Genomic DNA, 11,729 nt, shown 5'->3' with positions numbered 1-11,729 from the left:
AACTCAAATAATTCACATAGAGGTTTATCCAGTTTTCAGCATGAAGGTTTGATGGCTTTTAGCAGTGACATTTATAGGGCTAGAGGAGTAGGAGTAGAACCCAAAAAAAAATATTTCAAGCCTCTGAGTAGCTGAAGCACTCTGGAGTGAAGATGGTTTTGCTCCCGCACTGGGAACAGTGGAGAAAAAGGGAAAATGCAGGGTGCCAGGAGGGGACAGGGCAATGGGACCTTGGGGAGAAGCATTGATGTCAAACAGAAATTCCCCTTAGGACTTCGTGCTCTGTAGAATTTCTCTTGGCAATTTTGACAGGGCTGAGTCCATCTCTCTTTTGCTCAGAATTTCGATTCTTGTCAAAACTGATATGATTGTTCTTGCTGAAAACTGCTTTCAGTGGATTGGGAACTGCCTATTTTGACTGACTGCTTTCATTAGAAAGAGACAAGTCTCTTCTATGCGCTTTAAATTACATGGTTTCAAGAGTTTTATTCATTTTTGTTCATCGGGATAAGAGGTTACGTTTTACCCATTTCCCATAAAAAATGCAGTTGTCTTGACAGCAAAGAACAGGAGATATATTTTCCGCTTTCAAAGTTGTGTTTTTAATTTCCTTTAATATCTTGTTATGACAATGGAAACTTAGAAAGATGAGTCAAAAAAAAGAAAAGAAAGGAATTTTATCAGTAACTCCTGTTTTCTGTTGATGCTGCTAGGCAAGTGCCTAACCACAGAGGCTCCTGTGTGATTATTCTGTGCTTCAAAGTGGGCATAAGAGCAAAAAAATGATACGGAACTTCCTTCATTTCTTTTTCGTAGCGGGGGTTTCTTTTTTAGTCCTGAAAATTCCGAGGAGCAGAAATAACGTGGTGGGTTTTTTAATAACTACAGTGGGAAAGAGAACTTGGATTTAAATGTTCATGAGGTTAGTGTAGCATGTGAAATTTTATTCGTATCTGTTAGAAATTTTTCCTTCATTTTTGGGTTCCTCTCTTCCTCTTGAACAAATTGCAGTTGGCCACAGCTGAAACAGGCCAAGGGATTATATCACTTTGTTTCTCCGAAAGTGGTATTTTCAATTAGTAGCCCTTTACGGTTTTCAGCATGATTGGTTGATCCACTTTTGAAATACCTTTACTATGGTTTATATGGCTTTCTCTTCTGCTTGAGTTTCTGTGAAAGCTTCCCGGTGAGCATGAATCTGCAGAACTGGCAGGCAAGTTATGATGAACTTTCACCCGCAGATACTTCAGCTGAGCAAATTAGCTTTGTAACAGAGATCTGAAGTGCTTGAGAACTTTGAAGTGCCTTAAAACCGACATTTTGAGTAACGTCAGAAGGAACTGTGTGTGTGGTTCAAGAATGGACTTAATGAGTCGTTGACCTCTCAGGCAGTAACACTTCTATGTGTTTGTGAAAATCCCATTAGGGACTTCTCTTCACCTTTAAGGGAGCACTCAGTGGGTGCTGCTTCAAGAATGTGATTCATCATCCCTGAAATTAATAGGTTAAAACACGTAGCTCAACTTGGTACTACTTGTTTTAAGGAGGAGATTCTCAATGAATTATAGGAACCTTTCAGGAGTAAAGTTTTCAAAAGTTTTTGGTGCTTGTCTCTTTGTCTTTAGAGTTGATTTCTTTTCAGTCAAAGCTATCATCTGATGAAAATTGCTTTATATTTCACAATATTTGTAGCTGGAACGGTTTCCAGTAGTAGAAGGAAATAATAAGTGCATTTAACCCTCCATTAATCCAAAAAGAAGGGAGTGTTGTAGCTAATTTATCATGTAAAGAGGGAGATAATAACTATATCTTCAAGGAAGTTTAATATTTCCATACAAATTTAGATGTAATTTGGGTATCCTAGTCAAAAATTAATAGAAATTGGAAAACCATGTAGACAGAGAGAGGGATGATAAAAAAATGGAGCTGCTTCTTTTATCTGGAGGCATGAAGATGTGCTAGTAGGAAATGGGTCATTTAGCTTTAGCTTTCAAGGGTGGTGAAGGGTATTGTTCAGTTCTCAGAACTGAGAGCTCAGTGCACAGCCTTTGGAAGGCTGACAGGTCTAGGGGTACAGATCTTTGTCCATAATCCTTGGAAGTAGATCTACATAGATTTTAGAAGATTTGTTAAATTGCTTTTTTCCTCAAGAACCAAAGCCAAGACTAACATGGTTAGATGGCCTGCTATGTCCTGCCATCCATGTCTCCCCACAATAATGAATCATAGAATTGTAGAACTGCCCAGGTTGGACTTGAAAGAGCATCTGGTTCAACATTCCAGAAAATTGTTTATAATTTGCACATTTCGAGATGAACTTCTCCTTGAAGGCTGTTGTCTTGTAGGCTCATGAGTGTCGGATGAGCCCCTGTGGTGTATCTCAAATGCCTGGAAGGCTCATATTGATCAAAACTGTGCTGGTACAAGTTTTAAAGTAGACAGAACTGTCTCCTTTCACAGTAAGATCTCCTTGTTCCAAGCCAGCTTATTAGCAGGAAAAAAAGAAAATGTGTCTCATTAGACACTGAATATTCATGTATGCAGAGACGAAAGCAAGTTGGTTTGTTTTTTATTTAGTTTAGGGTGGGGGGCATTGGTATATATATATATATGAGATATATATGTGTGTATATATATGTGTATATACATATGATATATATATACAGATATGATATATCTGTATAGATATATGTGGTGTATCTCTCAGCATCTACAGCCTTGGGGGTAGATTTACAGTAGACAAGAATGTGAAAACAGCCATGAAGCTGCTAAAGGCTCCCAAATTCATCTGAAGGACGTAGGCGTCTATAGGCGAGTGTCAGAAAGAGTTACATTAGCAAAGAGTCAAGGGTCAGCTGTCCCCTGGTGAGATGAGAGTGATGCCCACCAGGAAGAACAGCTTGAGTCGACGGGGAGTCTCGCGTTTGGGTTGGATCAGAAAAAGCATGTAGGCACAGTGGTTAGCTAAAGAGAAAAGGAGAAATGATGTGTCAAACTGTGGAAATTGCTTTCTACTCTAGTTAGCACAACACAGCTGAAAGTACAGTAAATCTTTGTTTGTTGTGGTGTTTTTAAGACAGATAAGAAACTAATAGCAATATTTGAGAAGAAGAAGAGAAGCATCCCTGTGATTTCAACTTGGATGCCATATCAGTTTATAATGTGCTTTAGGTTCCAGCTAAATTACTCAGCTCGTGTATTTCAAAATATGGCAGAGTTTACTATGCACAAATCATTGTAAAGTAAAAGTTTTCAATTGCATTTTCTTATCTGCCAAAAGAACTTCAGAAAGAGAAGTCATATGTCATTTTGTCTCAATATTGCATCTATGGCAATGCTGAGGCGTGTTTCCCATAAAGTGGTTATAGCTGTATCCTGCAATTAAAAGAATCTTAAAAGTGATTTAAAGTGATTTATCTCTTAAAAGAGATAAAAAGTTACTTCTATGTAGTTGCTAAGTTAGGCCACCACCTTTCACCTTTTGAGTTCTTTACAAATAATAAAGGTGAGGAGGGTGAAGCATCTGATGACTTCATAATATTTATAGTTCTTCCATAGCGTTGAAAGATTTTTATGATTCAGCCTTAAAGTCACAGTGCTCAGATTTTTGCCTGTTATGAAGTTATGATATAATGCTTTAATCAAAGGGTAAGTTACAGTAAAAATTAATAAATACTCTTATCATGGTATATTCCTGTTTTAAAATGCACAGTTGAAGTAAAAGTGATGTATATTAAGTCTCAAGTACTTTACATTTTCATCTTAGTAAACAGAATGAATTTGATTTAATAGAACCTCTTTCTGAAAAATAAAGCTTTTCAGGAAATTGCAAGTACTAAAAAGACTTTGCAGCTCTTTAGGCTAGAAGAAAATGGGGGGATATTCTGTTTCTGACAGAGATATCTGATAGAAAGTCTCGTCGTTACTTCCAATAACACTTCTCTGTTTCTCAAAACCTATAAAAATGATTATGGCAGTTTCTTTCTCAAGTATACCAGTGGATAGAATGTTTGTCTTTTGTAAAATTTGGAAAATTATGGTACGGGATAAATTGTAGGTGATCTTCGGTAGAAATTTGAGCTCAGACTAACTTTACATTTTGTCACATATGTAAAGCATTTTGTGACTAGGTTTAGAGAAATGTAACACAATCGATCAAAACTGCTATGTTTGATTTAAAATAACGAGTTTAATAACATTTGGGTTTAAACTAATGACTTGCTAGTATAACTAATAACTTTAACATTTGCAGACAGCAGAAACATATATCGAGAGTAAAGTGCATGGTACAGGAATTAGTGTCTCCCTTAAACTCCTGGAAACAAAGCTGCTTGTTTTTTCATGGACTTAATCTGACATCTCTGTCTAGGAGAGATGGATAAAGAAGCCAAAGCAAAACCGGAGATTAGGAACCAAGCGGAGGCTAGAGAAAGAAATCAAGGTTTTCACAAGTGATCCCAGTGTAACTGCAGATACTGCCAGAGTTCTCTCTTCTCTCTTACTGCCACACCTTGCTCCCCTGCGCTCACCACCTACCCGTTATGTGTATTGTCTCTGGCAGGTTTGTGTGTTCCCATTAATTTACCTGCTGCATTCTTCCATCTCTGTGAGGTCTTTGCTTCCTCATAGTGTCCCCTGAAGCTCACATCTACTCTCATCTTTGCCACATGTTTTTGATCCATGCTGAACCAGGCTGCTTCTAGTCATAAAGCTATTAGCCTGAAATGCTGGGGGGGGTTTTTTGATTGCTTTTATTTTTTTAATGCACTTTTACAATAATTAATAGACTTACAGCTTGTAAAAATCCAATGTAAAGCATACATCCTGATGGAATGCCTTAATAATGAGCCATGAGTGGTTTATATGAATATTTTCATGTAATGTGCAGTTTGTATACACCTCTACCGATTTTTCATTATGTATCGATTGCTTTTTAATATAATAGATTACATTTTAAAGGCTTGATACTGATGTTTTGCATCAGTTTGGCTCTAGAATGTTTCAGAACTCTAAACTGAATAGTACTCTGAATTAGTGCTCAGGTACTGTTAGCTCTCTAAATTTATTAACTAATAAAATGTGTGATTTCCTCGTTGAATGTACCTGTTTGAGATCTTATTAGTCAGTTTATTTTATGCTATTTATTATATTACTTGAGACAAATATTTGACATAAACATGCTAAGTAAGAAACTCAACATTTTATTTGGGATCTAGTAAAAAATCCATGATTAAACCGCACTTTTGACTCACTGAAACAGTGCCAATTAATGCAATTTTGTTAAAACGTGTATTTACTTCTTAAAGGGAATATCAGTCCCAGTCATGCCATAGTTTCATAATCTCTTTTTCCTTGGATCCATTCCTGTATACATTAAAAGTCACCTTAATCTTCATCTTTGCTCTGCAGCAAGTACCTTGCCTTTGTACCCCTGTGCCAGCCATCCAGGCCTGCTGCTCGGTGCATGTTTCTTGCTGCTTCATTCTTTTTTTTTCCTCAGATCGCAAGTTCTGCTTCTGATGTTGGGGACTTTGTGAGCCTGCTTTGTCTTGCTTTGCTGCAGGGGCGTAGTCAATGGCATAAAATAAGATTCATCTGCAACTGGAAAAAGCTTCTCAGAAAATATTACAGGAGGGGTAGTCTGAGCTTTGAATTAGTGAGGGGGTCCAGTTCTCTGTCAGAGTGGTTTTGTTCACGCAGTGGATTTTAGCTAGTGGTAGGTGTCAGTGGGCGTAATTCCATGAAGTTTATTCTAGAATGGGTCTACAACCTGGAAAATGAAGTGCCATATGGATTACCTTTATGGTACCTCTGCAACAGTCTGCTGCAGAGGAAGGATCAGATAAGGTAGATTTTCTGTTCTACAATAATACCAATGATACTGTGATGTATAATATGGACATGTTTTCTCCAAAGCCCAATCTACAATACTTTAATAGACAAGGTGTCTGGTTGCTAGCAGAAAGATTTTAAAGTACAGCCTTTTGGTCAGTGTAGATTAAGGTAAATTGTATTTCCCCAATATTTTGTGACCTATTTGTTCTCAAATTACCCTTTCAAATATCTTTGAAAGACTAGAATAATTCATAGCTAGTTTGGTCTACAGTAAAGGTATAATGAGTCTCTTGATATGCTTGATTCTGGATAGATAGACTGATTTCTCTGTTTGGCCTTGGGGCGTGCTGTACACTGAACAGCGTGTGGAAGTTATTGTTCTCTCTTGCTACTAACTTTACTGCTGAAGACCTTAAACCCTGCTTGCTTTTCGCTTTGCCACTTATTGTGTCTGCAGTAAAGCAAACATGACAAGACCAGCTAAGTGATGGCTATCTTCCCACATGAGAATACAATCTTTATGTTGCCTTGTGACTGTAGGCCACCAACAGATTGCGGTAAACAGGCACTGGTGCGCTGAATACAAATGTTTGTAGCATCCCTGTGTACTGTTCAGTCCAAAGGGGAGTGGATTTCACATCAAGCTGATTTCATGGCAAAGATTTTCACACTGCTTTTACAGGGTAGTTGGTGGTTTTTTCTGAGGGGATGATGACAAACGTGATAAGAAACTTTGGTCATCTTTTTCTGATAGTGTACAGTATCCCCATAAGTTTAATTTGTTCAGCACATAACATCATCCTTCACTTTTATTACAGATCAATTCGTCCAGTTCTTTTTGCTTCCAGTTGTATATTCCTTCTAAGTTTAATTAGGTTCTTTTCTAACAGCTTTGTAACATCTAAATTGTCAGTCAGTCCATTAATCATTAAAAGCTGCTTTCTAGTTTGTTGTGCCACTTTAGCATATTGAGGCAAATAATTTCTGCAAGGGAAAATGAAAACATCAATAAAGAAAACATGGAATGTTATGATACACTGTTAAAGAAATGTTTGTTATCATCATTATTTTATTTCAATTTTCTTATTCATTCCGTTTAGCTTAGAAAGAGAGAAAAAGCCCATATACAAGCATCTGGTCTAGATAAATCCATTTTTAAAAAAGGACTTAAAACTTCTCTAATCTTTCAAAGACCATTGATAAAATAAAGTGGAAGTGTATTTCTCTCTCCTTCTCTCTCTTTTTCCTTTTTTTTCTTTTATCTTTTTTTTTCTAAAACCCACTTTTATCATATCTTTTAAAAGATGACTTGGCAAGTGCAAATATAATCATATATAATCATGTACCAGATTGGCTAGGTTCTATCGTCACTGTGATCTTTCTTAAATGCTGTTGAACATAAACCCCGAAATCTTTCTGTAGAAGAAAAAATACTTCCCTGTGGATTATATCTGTTCATTGAAAGGTTACATGTTCAGTTGCTGGTTATTATCTTAGCTCAGCAGAACAGTAATCTTCACCTAGGTGTGAAAAAGAGAAAGGTGCTAGCTTTTGGCCAGCTGAGTTTTTCAAGACGGGGGTGGGGGATAGCAGTAGACTCAGAACTGCAAGAGGCCGTTGGCTTGAAGATGTTGCAGTCCTTTGGAGACCACAAATAGCAGTCCTATGACAGACATTTTAATGAAAGAGTTTGAAGTAGGAATTTTAAATTTCTCAACTTTCTCGATTTTCTTGAGATAACCTTAGGCAAAAAAAAATGGGTATACTGACTTTTTCAAAGAAATCAATCATCCTGATAGCACAGCACAGCTCCTTACCTGTAACAAGATCATTAAGGGTAGGAAACAAAAGCAGCCCTCTAACTTGCCATGTGGGGTTTGGAAAGAAGAGAAAGTATGGGATAGAACTAAGCAGTAAAGTCCCCACATTCTGAAGAAGTCAGCTAAAATTGAAGATAAAACTTACACAGTGCTATGAACCTGGCTGTAAAAGGCAGGTGTTTCTTAACGTTTCTGCTTTGAAAAACCTGCTGGAAATAGAAAAAAAAAAAAAAAAATCTTAGTTCATAAGGACTCATAGTTTTATTCATAATGTTTTTCTACTTTTTCCTTTTCCAAGCACAAAGTGCTCTTACTCAAGGGTGGGAGGATGTTAGTTAAAAATAATACAGCATTAGTTGCATGCTCCACATAATTCAAAATTAAATGTCTGCAGAGATTATTTTCTATCATGCTTGCTATGAAGGTAAATGGCTCTTGTGTGGGATCTTACAATAATTTGAGATATTTCACTGCCCTCTCTCGGTGAGTGTTAAAACTGGTCTCTTTTTCGCAAATATTAACCCAAGAGCAAAGTGTGGTGTTATTTGCTAGGAAACAGTAGCAAGTTGGATATTGTGGATTAATAAGTCTCCATGAAGTTGTGAAGTTATTTCAGCTCGAAGTTCGTGGGTGAGTGAGTTCACTGGTTTGATCTATGGCATGTGTACATATGCTTATAGGAGTATTTATTTATGTATCCAGCCTCATGCAAACATCATGACAATGTATCATTTTCCATAATTGTATAGAAATATTTTTAAATCACCTTAAACAAAATCTGTGTGTCTTGTGAGCAGTGAAAAAGCTAATGACATTTTAATGGCTTGCTGGAATAATGAGCTAGTCACTATTTTATTAAAACCCATCAATTTTAGACAGCTAATTCAGGTGCACGTGTTAACTAGTAATCTCCCTCTAAAACATACAGAGGGAGATGCTGCCCTAGAAGGCAGTTCAAAACTGCAAAAGGAATCTGGAAATATTAGCTAACTAATTTCACAGATTTGTTTCAAAGCCTGTAAATATCTTACCTCCTCCAAATCCCTGTGAATAGATCCAGTTTTGCAAGCTCCCTGACTTACCCCTGAACCAATGCATCTTGCCTGTTATTTGGGAGAAGTGAGAAGTTGCACACGGAGCCTCAGACCACGAGCAATTTCCCAACCACATGCTATTATGAAAAGTTTTGTGAAACATGTCACAAAAACATGAGCTTTGATTTCTGTGCCATGATTAAGTCTGATTAAATTAAATTAAGGACTGTAGTTAAACTTCAGTCAATTCTGTCTTTTATTTCAGAGTAATAAAGCAACTTCTTCAACGGTAGCATTATTGGTTCAGAAAGGCTGTGAATTTATACTGCAAGTGTGACTAAAATTTAGAAATGCCAGAGTTCATACCTATAGCTTGCAACTCTCGAAGGGATCGTTTTTATGAAAGATAGGTTTTGCCATGTGTTTCAGGAGGTCTGCGTTGTGGCAGTCCTTATGAAGGAGTAAATGGTCAAAAATAAATCAGTACATCTTATCTTTTGCCAATGTGTTTTTTCAAGCTGAAGTAAAAGACACAGAATTTGGTACATGTCCAGAGCCACGTAAGCAGTTCGGAGTCTGTTCTGTTGCTCAAGCACAGACATGCTGCTTTGTACTGAGAAATGTTTAAAACATAATTTGCTGTTGTTGGTAGTATAGCAAAATTACTAATCCGTGTTAGATGTTTTTATACAGAACAATGACTTGGCAAACACCCCTGTCCCAAGCTGCTTGCTTTGAAAAGACAGAGTAGACATGTCAGCAGTTTGAGCTACACCGAGAGTGCAGCAACTTCCAAGGAAAAGGCTGAAAGGGAGGCAAATCATGATGGAAAGACGTGGAGAGCCGGTAGATGCTCACAAAGAGAAGGGATTTACATGTTTACTGCCTGAAGTCACTATTACCCTCCAAGTAACTCTTTGCTGCTAAGCAGGATGCCTTCCAAGAAAAGTTTGCTTTTTTCTTTCCCTGTCTAGCGTTCAGTAGGCAGCACCACAACCTGACTTTTCACCAGAGGGTTATCAGAAGCTCTGCAGATCATCCAGCCTATTGTTTGCTGTCCTGCTTCTGATCTGCATCCAGCAAACAGCCCTCTCTGAGCATCGAGGGGGGAGCGGGTGGGTTTTTCTGGCATGTGGCGATTCAGCAGGTCTGACTTCGTAATGAATGAAGGTCATTCTTTATACGAATTCTCTCAGCTACCCAGCACTTTAGCCGATCAGTCTGCAAGGAGTGTCTGCAAATGTCACCTTGCAAACTGACTACATGCTTTGGCAGGAAATTAGAAGCAGCAGAAACAATTCAAGAACCAGGTTGAGATACGGTTATTAATTTTTTGTCTATGTCTTTACTAAAAGGGGAAACAATCATATCTCTTTCAACACAGCAGAAAAAGAGGAATCATGACACATTTAAAAAATGCAATATATTTGAAGCAGCAATCTCGATACACAGTGCTGTGAAATGCCTCAGGGCTGCCACACAGTTCCCTGCCTTCTTTCTTGTGTAGCCATTATTTCAAGTCAGTCTTCTGGGATATGTCCCATCCACTCCCACGTTTTTGAAGGAGACAGATTCACAACTAGCTAGTATTCTCTACTGACTGTTTCTGTATTAGTAGAAAAGCCGATGTTTGAACTTGGAAACACAGTCCTGGCTGCTTGGTGCATTTGTCCACGTAGGCCCTGTATGGGATTTGATCGGTCTGGTTGGATCACCACTTGAGTTCTCAGTCTTAGGCTGAGCACAGTGCAAATGAGAGACGTGAGTATGGGGCAGCATGTAAGAGATCAAGGTGGATGGTATGGAGAAGTCCTTCAGTAATGTTGTGGAACGGCAAGACACCTCTTTTCATCTTTATTTTTATTTTCTGGTATCATTGGCTCTTGCCAATGGGGGATTCGAAGAGTTTTGAGGAAGAAACAGTTTTGGGAGAAGTGGGAAGGGAATGAATATGGCTGCTTCCTATCCTGGCTTTCCATGTTCTTTCTTTTTCTATTTTTGCTGTCCAAGTGTTCCAAGTACACTTGGTCGTTGTGAAATGCCAAAAGCTGGGTACAGATATCTGCTCTGCTCCCCTTTAAAGTTAGAAGATCACTGTTCAGCTTTGCTACTGACTTCCTAGTAAGTTGAAACAGAAATCAGGAAGAAACATTTGTTTTCAGCCTTTTGCCACTACTCTCAGGCTTCTCTCCTTAATTCAGCTAATAAAAAGAATTCCCAGTGCAGTGCCTGCTTGTAATTTTAAGACTTGAATAATTTATTTTTTGTATTTCTTATTTATGTAGAAATAGTAATAATGCCTTTAAATTACACTCCTTTCTTAAAGAACAGAGCGCGAGGAAGGCCTGGGATAGCTGAGGGAAATATTTGGCTTAGTTCGGTTTCATTTCAAGTTCATACAGAAGTTCGTTAATGTGTATGTACACGTACGTACTTACACACGCACACAGACGTTGGTGGCTCACTGTTTTCCTGTAAAGCCCTAGGCCACAAAGCTCTCTGTGTGGAAATAGATTGCCCAGGTTCAAATACAGGATGTTCAGAAATAAATCCCAGACGCCCCAAAGGTGAATGGACTTCTGATTCCAGATCTTTCTATCTATTTCTAAAGCCCTGAGACTTTTACATCCTGGCAGTCATACACCTTTTGGAAGTCTCTGTTTCAGAGGGTGCCCAGGTTCCTAGGAGGGATCACTTCCTGCAGGTGCGCAAAAGACTCGTGGGCTGCTTGTGGACAGTAGTACCTGTTACTGCCCTTCCTTGTTTTTATTCCTGTTCTTTCCACGGACCCTCCTTGACTGGCAAGTCACCCCATCTCCTCTCTTCTCATGGGCCAGTGGTAAATGCAGGGCTTTGCCACCAGAGTGTTCTTTATAGCAGTAATGAATATATGATGCCTCAGACAGTCGCAGGAAATTGTGCCTCAGGTTTGTTTTAACTTCTGATCTTAAAAGCTTTATAGGGAGTCGTTTTACTTCCCGGTTTCTCTTTTCTTCTTAACCTCCAACATTTTTGTCCTTACCTTCTTAAATCTTAATAT

Source organism: Buceros rhinoceros, unplaced genomic scaffold (genome assembly GCF_000710305.1).
Source record: "Buceros rhinoceros silvestris isolate BGI_N320 unplaced genomic scaffold, ASM71030v1 scaffold12089, whole genome shotgun sequence".
Lineage (NCBI taxonomy): Eukaryota > Metazoa > Chordata > Aves > Bucerotiformes > Bucerotidae > Buceros > Buceros rhinoceros.
This window is presented reverse-complemented; position numbering follows the sequence as displayed.